Source organism: Danio aesculapii, chromosome 13, assembly GCF_903798145.1.
Source record: "Danio aesculapii chromosome 13, fDanAes4.1, whole genome shotgun sequence".
NCBI classification, from domain to species: Eukaryota; Metazoa; Chordata; class Actinopteri; order Cypriniformes; family Danionidae; genus Danio; species Danio aesculapii.
Window position 1 is genome coordinate 31,270,893 of NC_079447.1, and position 11,460 is coordinate 31,282,352.

The 11,460-nt window shown below is 36.8% G+C and overlaps 1 long non-coding RNA gene across 1 annotated transcript; it reads left to right on the forward strand.

The window, feature by feature from the left end:
* The first annotated feature begins 5,877 nt into the window (after positions 1–5,877).
* On the forward strand, positions 5,878–7,568 carry LOC130239581 (uncharacterized). Its single transcript, XR_008838697.1, has 2 exons — positions 5,878–6,533; positions 6,753–7,568. It is a non-coding gene; the product is annotated as an uncharacterized LOC130239581 (long non-coding RNA).
* Positions 7,569–11,460: the final 3,892 nt, after the last annotated feature.

Sequence of the window (11,460 nt, forward strand, 5' to 3'; positions counted from 1 at the left end):
GTTCTCAACCTGGTTAAATCAGGCTGTTGATTCATGCAACATAAGATTGTGAGTACTGTGTGGGTTTGCATTAACAAATGTTGGGCATGTTTAGCAGAAGCTGTGCCGAGTGAAACATATGGGCAGTCACTACAGGACATTGGTACAACAGACCACATGCCCGCAGTTCATCCACTCTAATCTGACCACATTACACAAGCCACAGCACCCAGCAGAGCCAAATCACCGTGTTCCTCCGTCATCCACTGACTGCAGTAAACACAGCAGCAGAGCAGACATTGTCTCATCGAGAGAAAATCAGTTATGCTATACTCTTGTAAAAATTTTAAACTTACAGTTGTTGAAGAAGAGTATAATATAGTTTCATTTCTTTATTTGCCTTGATATATTGCTGCACTAACTCTTTACCACAAAAAGGAAAATTTATTGCATAGCCTATTTTCTTTAGCCTACTCTAAATGGCCCACTCCGTGTTACTGGTGTTACCGTCTTTAGTGCGACACAGAACACTTGGGCCAGATGTCAAATGTAGCATTTGGCCCAGATGTTAATAACTGATATGTGGGCCAAGTAAGTTTGGCCTATCTTGACCCACATTTAAAATACATTTTTATTAAGTATTCAAATTAAGAAATAAATAATAATTTCACCAATCAGATTGCTTTGAGAAAAATCACTCCAATAGCACGCCTAAAGCGCAATGATTGATAAATTTATCAGTTTCTTTGCAGTAGTGAAACACCAACATATCTGGCCCAGTTCAGGCTCAGTTATGGGTTATTAACTTGGCTAAGACTTGGCCCAGATATGGTCCATGTTTGGCCCTTATCCAGAAGCCAGACTTGGTCCAGTCATGTACTGTAATTCACTGCGGCATGTGAGCCAAGCAAATGCTAATTGTGTAAGCCAGAGCAGTAATATTTTGCTATGTGGGTTGCTGTTTTTCAGAGAGCTCCAATACTTATTAAGCATGAAGCACACTTAACCCTGCATCCAATACCTTGGACACTTAGTGATTTAAATTAAATCATTCATTCATTCCTTTTCTTTTCGGCTTAGTCCCTTTATTAATCAGGGGTCACCACAGCGGAATGAACCACCAACTTATCCAGCATATGTTTTACGCAGCGGATCCCAATCCAGCCGCAACCCATCTCTGGGGAATACACATACACACTCATTCACTAAGGACAATTTTAGCTTACTCAATTCACCTATACCGCATATCTTTGGACTTGTGGGGGAAACCAAAGCACCCGGAGGATACCCACGCAAACGCAGGGAGAATATGCAAACTCCACACAGAAATGCCAACTGACCCAGCTGAGGCTCAAACCAGCGACCTTCTTGTTGTGAGGCAACAGCACGACCTACTAAGTTAAATCATATAATTGCAAAATATAAAGAATAAAAAAAATCTGACATTAACTTGAATTATGAAATTATGCTACATAAAACCCACTCATACACACACAGTTCACTTCAGTGACTGATCACTCTCTGCCAGCAGATGGCACTTCTAGAAAAGCAGGAATAATAAATAATATAATAACCAATAGTATCTGGATGCAGTCTTTATGAGGCAAGCTAAGATTGCATTACTCAGCGATGCAATGTCAGACAGAATGCACTCAAATGAAGTGAGTGACATCACTGTGAGGGGTAGGGTGAGGGGTGGGGTTAGGTGAGCCCATTAAAAAGCATTGGATGCAGCTCAGATTGCACTGCATCTGATCTGCATCCAGCTGTGTTGGTATAAAATAGGCATTGATAGAGGTCTTTTAATAAGAAAATATTATAAACTTTTCTGAAAACAGTAGGTTCCTACAGAAGATACGTCATCCTCGAGTGTCCTGATCAGTAGTTAATATTGTATTCACCCTAAAACCAAACTCCACTATTTAAACATCCTCAAGTTGTGCCAAACCTTTATACCATTTATTTCTACTGTTGAAAAAGACAGCTGAAAACCTGTAACCATTAACTTCCATAGTTCAATAAACTAATATTATAGAAGTCAATGGTTCCATCTTTCTTCAAAATATCTTCTTTTGTGTTCAACAAAAGGAAAAAACCCTGAAGGTTTGAAAATGATGTGAGAAAATTATTGGTTTTTTTTTTATTTTTGGATGAACTAAATACCTAAAGACATGTGGTATAGGTGAATTGAATAATATGACCACCAGCGACGATTCTAATGGACTTTTTAGAAATTGATATAAAAATGTCTGAACACAGACAGGTTCATCAGTTTAGCATTTTCTTATTCCCCCAACATTTGTGTAATTTCTTTAATTATTTACCTGCCCACACTATTAATTATTTATATATTTATTTATGCAGGAATTTGTGGATTTTTATATACATTTATTTATTTTCGTATTTATTAATTTATTATTTTATCTATTCAGGAATTTAGATTTATTTATTTATATATTTGCATATTTATTTATTTATTGTCTTTGCTTAAACTTTAATATGCATACTTTAAATTACAACATGAATAAATTCCTGTTTGACCTGATCGGTTATTGATGTCTCTCTAATATAAATTACCAATTCAATTACTGACACAATCAACTGCAGATTTTAGATTTTAGAACACGTTGATGTGTAGTTGAAGTCAGAAATATGAGCCCCCCTTTTAATTGTTTTTCTTTTTTTTTTAAATATTTCCTGAATGATGTTTAACAGAGCAAGGAAATTTTCACAGTATGTCTGATAATATTTTTTTGTTTTATTTCGACTATATTATCATGATCTGCGATGATCATGATGTTCATCTGCGAATATTTCAATGTTATAAACTTCCACACAGCAGCGCAGCATCTATGGACTCTATACAGTAAATGTGACATTGCACTTTCTTCTGGCTATCATTATCAATCTCACACAATTTTACCTTTTTCTGAAAGTTGTGACAACACTATTGTGGAGTTTTCATTTGTTATTTGATCAAATTGCAATCCCCAAAGGCGTCACGGTGGCACAGTGGAGCGCACAATTGCCGCACAGCAAGAAGGTCACTGGTTCAAGCCCCGGCTGGGTCAGTTGGCCTTTCTTTGTGGAGTTTGCATGTTCTCTTCATGTGTGGGTTTCCTCCAGGGGCTTCAGTTACCCCACAGTCCAAAGACATGTGGTACAGGTAAATTGAATAAGCTAAATTGGCTGTAGTGTGTGTGAATGCAAGTGTATGGATGTTTCCCAGTGTTGGGTTGATGCTGGAAGGGCATCCGCTGTGTAAAACGTGCTGGATAAGTTGACGGTTCATTCCGCTGTGGGAACCGCTGATTAAAAAAGGGACTAAGCCGAAAAGAAAATCAATGGATAAATGAATGAATATCTAGTATGGAAGTATGCGATTTCGGACGCAGCCTTTGTCTTTAACTGTAGCTTTATACATGTATTAATATCTGAAAAAAATTGTGGAATTTGTTTTGAAAAAGAATATTTACGTTCTCTTAGTTCTATCTAGGGGAACACAGGAACGCAACAGAATGTTAGTGGAGTTTGTGTGTGTCAGCAATGAGGAGCCATAAGCAACCTCCCAAATGACTAAACTAAAGAAAAATGCAAATTGAATGAAGAACAAAAGATTTATTCAATGATTGAGAGAGGGTTTCAGGAAAGCTTCAAGAGGGTGTTCAAGCCAAAACAAACAAAAAGTTCTCTAACTGTGAGAAAGGGGAGAACTAAATCCATCAAGGAAAATAAAAATACATCAAAATACCCTCACTCTCTTACTAACACAAACAGGAGAAATAACAGTTACAAAAAGAAAAAATAGCACCCCCTCTCTACTAACCAGGGCCGTGCACAGGGGGGTGGCCCGGTGGCTAGAGCCACTGCCCTTTTGCCCTCATTGGCTGAGGTGCCCCTCTTGCTCAATCGATCCCCGGAGATTCGCCAGGTGGATGCTGGGCAGCGGCATTCTGAAGCCGCGCTGTCTTAGCCTGACGAGCGCGCCGGCTCGCTTCCCACGCTTGCGCGTCTTGTAGCGTTTCCACAATGCGGCTGCTCCGCCGACTACAATGTTCCGCAAAACGCAACAAAAATCAAAATCCAGTTCTTGATTAGTTGGTGTGCACTGCCAAATGTCCAGCAGCTCGTCCCTGGTGTAACTGATAGTGTTTGATAAACATAAAACAGGACAGACTAACAAAAACAGTGCAAACACTGGAGAGCTCCACACCGAAGCGGCCATCCGCGGCGCCATCTTGATGAGGTCATCAAGGGTTGAAATGAGCATTTCATACAAACATTTTAAAGAAAATGTCAGACAAGCGGACCTTCAAAAATTGATCGGAGAAAGAAGTGGGCCCCGAAGTGAAAAAGGTTGATAAACCCTGCTTTAAAGAACCAAAAATGTAAAGTCTCACAAAAGAGCCTCCACACAAAAACACACACAAAACACGCCGTTTTGGAGGAGACATGCTGCTTAAATGTCCACTGGTCTTCTCATCCTCCAATCAGTGAGCAGTTCATCACTGGCAACAGGTGATGGTCATTATCTCCTAGAATAGAGCAAAGAAAGAAAGGAAATACAAAAAAACAAATATGTCCTGGGAGGTAACAGTATACAGATCAAATCAAATCACTTTTATTGTCACATCATCAGCACAGCAGCACGTGTGCTGTGATGAGTGAAAAGCTTAGGTGCTGACTCCAGACAGTGCAAAATACAGATAGTGCAAATACAATGACAGTGCAAAATACAGACAGCGCAAAATACAGACAGTGCAGATACAACGACAGTGCAAAATACAACAGCATACCCCCCCCCCCCCCCCCCCCCAAAAAAAAAAAAAAAAAAAGAACAAAAAACAAAAACAGGACAATGTAAAATTGGCAGTGTTCACAGCAAAATGTACAATGATTAGGTGTACACATAGCTGTAGGCAGTATTGTTTTAGGTATGGATTGGTTAAAGTGCGGTGCATGCTTCATATTGATGGTGTGCAGTGAGGGGTGTGGAAGAGTTTGTGTGGGGTGTGTTAAGTGTTCATCAGCCTGATAGTCTGAGGGAAGAAACTTTCCTTCAGTCGGCTGGTGCGTGACCGGATGCTGCAGAACCGTCTGCCTGAGGGTAGCAGAGAGAAAAGTCTATGGCTTGGGTGGCTGGAGTCGCTGATGATTCTCTTGGCTTTCCTCATGCACCGCCTGGTGTAAATGTCCTGGAGGGAGGGAACCTCACTTCCTACTACGCGTCCAGCAGTTCGCACAATGTTATGTAGGCCTTTGCGATTGACTCTATGCACGAACTCTGCTGACGTGTTTCCGGTAAAATTTAAGCCAGTGACTCTGCTTCCGCATAGCGCGTTCTACACTGAAATCTTATAGCGGCGAAACCTAAACGCATTCAAAGGGAGGCAAAGGAGGGAGATTTACACTTAAATTGATGAGGGTCCCGTGCCAGTGGATGCCCAGCATCTGGAAGATCATTTTTGTTCAGTTCCACAACCCAGGGCAGATGATTAATGCACCGTATCAGGCTGACAGTCTCCATGAGGAGGTGGAGTGACTGAAAGGAGACTGCTTTGATGCTGCTTTTGGTGTTATACGGCTCTAAAGGTACGATTAAAAATGATGTACTAGAATTTAACCCAGATGAAAGAAGTAACAAGTGGTAATTGTATGTTATATTAAATATTATGTTTTTAACCAGAATATAGTAAATTGTACTATACTGTATATATTGTAGTACTTAAAAGGACTAAGCTTAAATGAAAACGAATGAATATTGTAGTATCTACTACTTTCTGTAATAATTGCAGCAACATACTGTAGTATTAACTATCATGAACTTCAATAAATTGCAGTATAGTTTATATATATATATATATATATATATATATATATATATATATATAATGTAACGAAATAAATATATACCATGTTAATAGTTTATTATTAAATCCTGCTTTAATGGAAGTGCAGTTCCTGCTAGTTCGCCGGTGGCGCTATTGCGCACAGAGTCTGTGTAGACTGCAGCAGAGTTAGGGAGAACTGCTGTGGGTGAGTCGGGTTATGTGTTAGCTCCACACTAAAATATAAAAATATCATTTAAATGATTGATTGGATGCAGCTTTAAAAGTCTAGCACACTTTATATACATTTATTGATCGATAGAGTGCGTTTTCTTTTCATATTTGTTTGATTTTGATACTTTTAATCTCATCTTGATGTTTTCCCCCATGTGCTTATACAGCAAGTGCTAATGAAGTATATGTGTTTTAGATGTGGATGCTAAAGTTAAACCGTGTTGATCTCACTGTTACTGCTCTGTGTGCAGGTAATTTTCTATTATATTTTGTGTTTCTATCTTTGTTTTATATAGTGATGATCTAGACTTTCAAGATAGACTGCAGCAGAGTTAGGGAGAACTGCTGTGGATGTGGATGCTAAAGTTAAACCGTGTTGATCTCACTGTTACTGCTCTGTGTGCAGGGCAAAATAAAATCCTCCTCATCCGAGTCCAGTGTCTGTGTATTGCTGAAGGGTGAATGAAGTGGGTTCGGGAGTGAAGTATAAAGGTCACATATATATATATATATATATATATATATATATATATATATATATATATATATATATATATATACACACACACACACACACAGACTAAACATTCTAGTGTCATGTAATAGTGAAAAAATAAACTGAAACAAATGTGTTAAGCACAAGTGTTTATATGCAAAACCTAATATATTTCTTTCTGTTTTATACATCTACTTGCTTTAAATCTGATTTAGGTTCACAACTTGCATCCTACATCCAGAGTAACGTGTCCAGAGTAAGGGCAACTGTAAGGGGGATACCGTCTATGGCATGGCTGAGGGTCCACTTTGAGCATCTCATCCGCAGCATGAAGCAACACAGGATGGACAGTCATCATCTCTTTCTATTACAGCGAGCACCAACCAGATTTATACAAAGGCTTGCCTTCTGCCCATTAGTAAAAATTAAAGAGTACACACACTGTACATAATTTATATGTTTTTTCCTGCACTGCAGAAATATAAAGTTGTCAATATAATAAACATTAATTTTCAACATAATCATGTAAACATATATTACAGAACAATTTGAGTGAACAATTGCTCTGCACTAATGTAAATATAAATAACTGTAGATACTTGCACTGCAGGTGTAAATAAGCAGGGTATTATGTGCATAGAGAAATATGCAATGCTTACCTCCATCAAACGTACTGCCTCTGTCTTTTGACAAAAATCAGGCGGGCAACTACCGTCAGAACCCAAGTGATGCTCAAGGACTGGTTGTATTTAATTACATTTAATGTTAGCCTTTTTAAAAAAGACAAGAATAATGCAAAATACATTTGTTTCAAGTCACAACAATGTAATGAATGGGATACCACCTCCAACTCATTTTCAACAAGGAAAACCCTGAAATATGTAAATATAAGTAACATTTGCACTGCAGTAATGTAAAAACATAACTTTAGACATTTGCACTGCAGTATAAATATAAAAAGTTTGACACAATGTTAAACATTTCCCTTACAGCGATGTGTAAAAATACAACATTAAACAATTTTTAAGTAATTTGTGTGAGTGTTTGTTCAAATCTGTAATCATTGTGACAGGTAAAAGTAAAAAAGGAAAGAAATGGTCAGCTTCTTCTCAAACATGTTGATGTCTTTGTAGATGAGCTGGATCGTCATGTCATCCTGAGAATAAATAACCTCCCACTCAAACTATGCAGCTTCTCTGACTCCATCATCGACCTGAAACATGCTGATCTCTCCTGTCACTCCATCCTTACAGGAAACCTGGAAACTATAACTTATAGTTAATAACTCAAACTAGTTCATAAATATGTAAATAGATAGATATACAGATGGATAGAAATTATACAGGTAATTAAAATATAACATAAAAATCTATATGAACTGAGAAACAGACACGGCTAATGTTTTATTGCTATTCGTATATATAACATGACAATACTCACCCTCAAAATGATGACTGTAACTCGAAATGTAGAATTTTAACCTCTTCTCTTCTTTGCTGCTTGATGTGACAGCTCTCTGTCTCACGATTCGATTAATGTCCTTCACGATAAACCGAGGAAACTCTTAGAAACAGCGAGTGTTATCTATCATCCTCACCTGCGCCATCCGCTTAAAGCGAGCGCTGTGCTGCACCGGAAGTTGTCCTGCGGGCTGACCGCAAACGCGGAAAAGATCGTGCATAGAGTCAATTGCTGCTGGTGCTGTTTCCATACCAGGTGGTGATACAGCCAGTCAGGATGCTCTCCACAGTGCAGGTGTAGAACGAGCGGAGGATGTGGAGACTCATTCAAAAACCTCTTGAGACGCCTGAGGAAGAAGAGGCGTTGTTGTGCCTTCCTCAGCACTGCATCTGTGTGAGCAGTCCATGTCATATCCTCAGCGATGAGGACTCCAAGAAACTTGAAAGTGCTGACTCTCTCCACTGGTGTCCAGTTGATGGTGATGGGGGTGTGTTCTCTCTTCTCTCTCCTAAAATCCACCACCAGCTCCTTGGTTTTGCTGATGTTGAGCGAGAGGTGGTTTTCCTGACACCTTGAAGATGTTACAGCATTTTGTGCAAAAGCAATAATAAATGATCTAGTGCTCACTGTGCAAAGAGTTTTGAATTGGTGTCTTTTAGTGGCTAAAAAGTATTCAGAATGTGCTCCTAGTGATCATAATAATAATCAGTCTGACAGGCTTAGTTAAAACCTGCTCACATTTCTTTGAATATATCCTTAAAGTGAATGTAGAATACATGACAGTGCTGACTGAACTGATCTGAGGGTCAGAATTGACAGTTTAACAGGTGAAGGTGAGAATGTAAACATGCTGGTGTAGGTGTGGCTGCATGAAGTTCAGGTACAGGTGTGTGAACCGTGACCAGGAAAAAAAAGAGACATCAGACAATAGTGCCCTTTGGACAGCCATGATTCATATCTGAAGGACTATATTTCATAAGGGAGAGTTCACAGTCCTATTAAAGGACACCTGATACAGGCTCAAACGAACATCTCACATATGCATGATGAGTAGAAAGTTATTATGGTCTGTGTAATTTAGATTATTTATTGAAATGAAGTGATATTCTGTGTTAAATTAAACTCAAAAGTTAAAAGATTCTGTCTAAATAATATAGATCCTCATGAGACCAAAGGAATAGATTATATATTTCTATATAATTTATTCATATTTTTATATTAAAATAGACTCTTTTTTTTAAAAGCAAATTTCTGTTTTGCCATATGCCAGTTTTAAGTCTACAGGTCCTGTATACAGAGCACATTCAGGGCTTTTTAAATAACCAAATGTTTGGAAGTTTAACTATGAACAGTTCTTCTCCTTGATCTTTAAAATGTGGCTGACATAAATTGTATGGCCATGTCTTCACCATGGAATAATAAGGTTTTATCTGCGTTCTGAATGTTTTTGAGATATTGAGCTTCAAAGTTTTTGCATTCCATAGCAAACAGTATGTGTGAAACATTTGCTTTTTAAATAAAAAGTCTTAAAATGTAAAGAACTTATAAATAAAAAAACATCCCATATTGTAAATAAGTTGTCATTTAATTAGAACATGTCAATAAGTCAATTTTGACAAGAATGTCAGATAGAACCATATAATTCTAAGGTGACGATGTGTAACATTCTTATGGAAAATGATAATATTTAGTAATTATCATTAAAATCTGACAAGGTTTTGAAGTGTCTTTCATAAATCAACATCTCAGGCAAACATTATGAAGTTTTGACTAGTCTCCTTTTAAAATGAATCATCTCAACTGAAGAGGTAGAGCGGTTCATTTTAACTAGAAGGAGTGAGTGAAGGAAATGAAATGAAAGTTTGCTCCAGAGTTGTGTTGTGGATGAAATATAGGCTAAATTACAATTACACTCAACAAAAGGGGCCAACAGAGATGTATTTGGAGTTGTATTATGTGGTTTTGATGCATATAAAAAGACAGGCACGACTTAATAGCTTAAGGTTTAAGTTTAGTCTAATGGCATCCTTTCACACCAAAAAAATTGAACAATGATGCGTAAACATAGACAGGAATAGAATTTATATTTTATGCAGTATATATCTATATTTAAATACTTTTTAGTGACCTTCCATGCCAGTTCTAAGTCTTCAGGTCATGTACACAGATTTGTATACATGTATACTCCTTGGTCTTTAAAAATGGCTGACATAAATTGTATGACTATGTGTAACATTCTTATGGAAATATGATAATATTTTGTTGTTGTCATTTAAGTTTGAAGAGTCTGTCATAAATAACATCTCAGGTAAATTTTATGAAGTTTTAATTCAAAATAGGACTTTCTGTTATGAAAAAGTGTATTGATTTTATTCATGACCATTGTAGACGCCTTGACTATAAAAGCAAGTCTATTACGCCCTTTAGGATTTACACAACAATTAAATAAGTAAAGAAAATCCTGACAACTTGAATAATTGTTTACAAAATGTTGTTGTTTTTGCCTATTACCGTCTATTAATGTAACTTTTTTAAACAATCGTGAGTCCGTTACAATATACATTGTTTAACATTCGAATATAATAATAAATGTCTTTTCAAAATTAAAACAAAGTCTTTCTTCTTATGCTCAAAACAATGTAAAATTTAAAACTCACTATTCTTTTTTCCCGGGGTCTCACGAGAATATGTAGACACTTAAATGTTTCTGATTGTTGATATTTCCTGTCAGATATTAATAAACCCCTCTGTTCATTCACATATAACTAGCGAGCTTCAGTACAAAGATCACCAATTGAAAATATGATGGGATATGTCATTTTATTGGGGAATTTATGGGTGAAGCTAGAACTACATGTGGTTCAAAAATACAAACTATAAATAGTTACACCTTGTATATTGAGCTGTCCTTAGTTGAATAAAATGTACTTTTTAGTTGTCTCAACATTCAAACTGACTTAAAATATTAGGTTAAACTTTGCATAACTTATAAAAAAATATAGCTGAAGCCTCTTTAACTTATTAAAATATGTTTAAGTTATGTAAAAACATTTTTGGTCATGTATTTTTGTCATTTCATTTTTTACAGTACATGTACATTATTTAAACATCAACTTGTTTTGTAAAAGTACAATTTATTTTGTGTTTTGTTACAGCTTTTCTCAATTGCTTTGGCACATTTTTAACATTCTTAAAACTGTGTCTTAACATTCTCTAAACTGTGAGTACAAATGTCTAAAAGGTTTGCTGGAACTTCAGAACTTTATTGCATTTCTGCAAAATGTAGTTACTCATCTAAAACATTTTATTAATGCTTCAAAACTGAGTTATTGTGTCGGTAATTTGGCCAAGGCCACCAAAACATAAAGTGTATTTGTGACTGTGTGAGCCACACTGCTCAGAATGATTGATTAGAATCATCAGAATGATTAGTTGTTATTTTTTTACCAGGACAGTCAACCA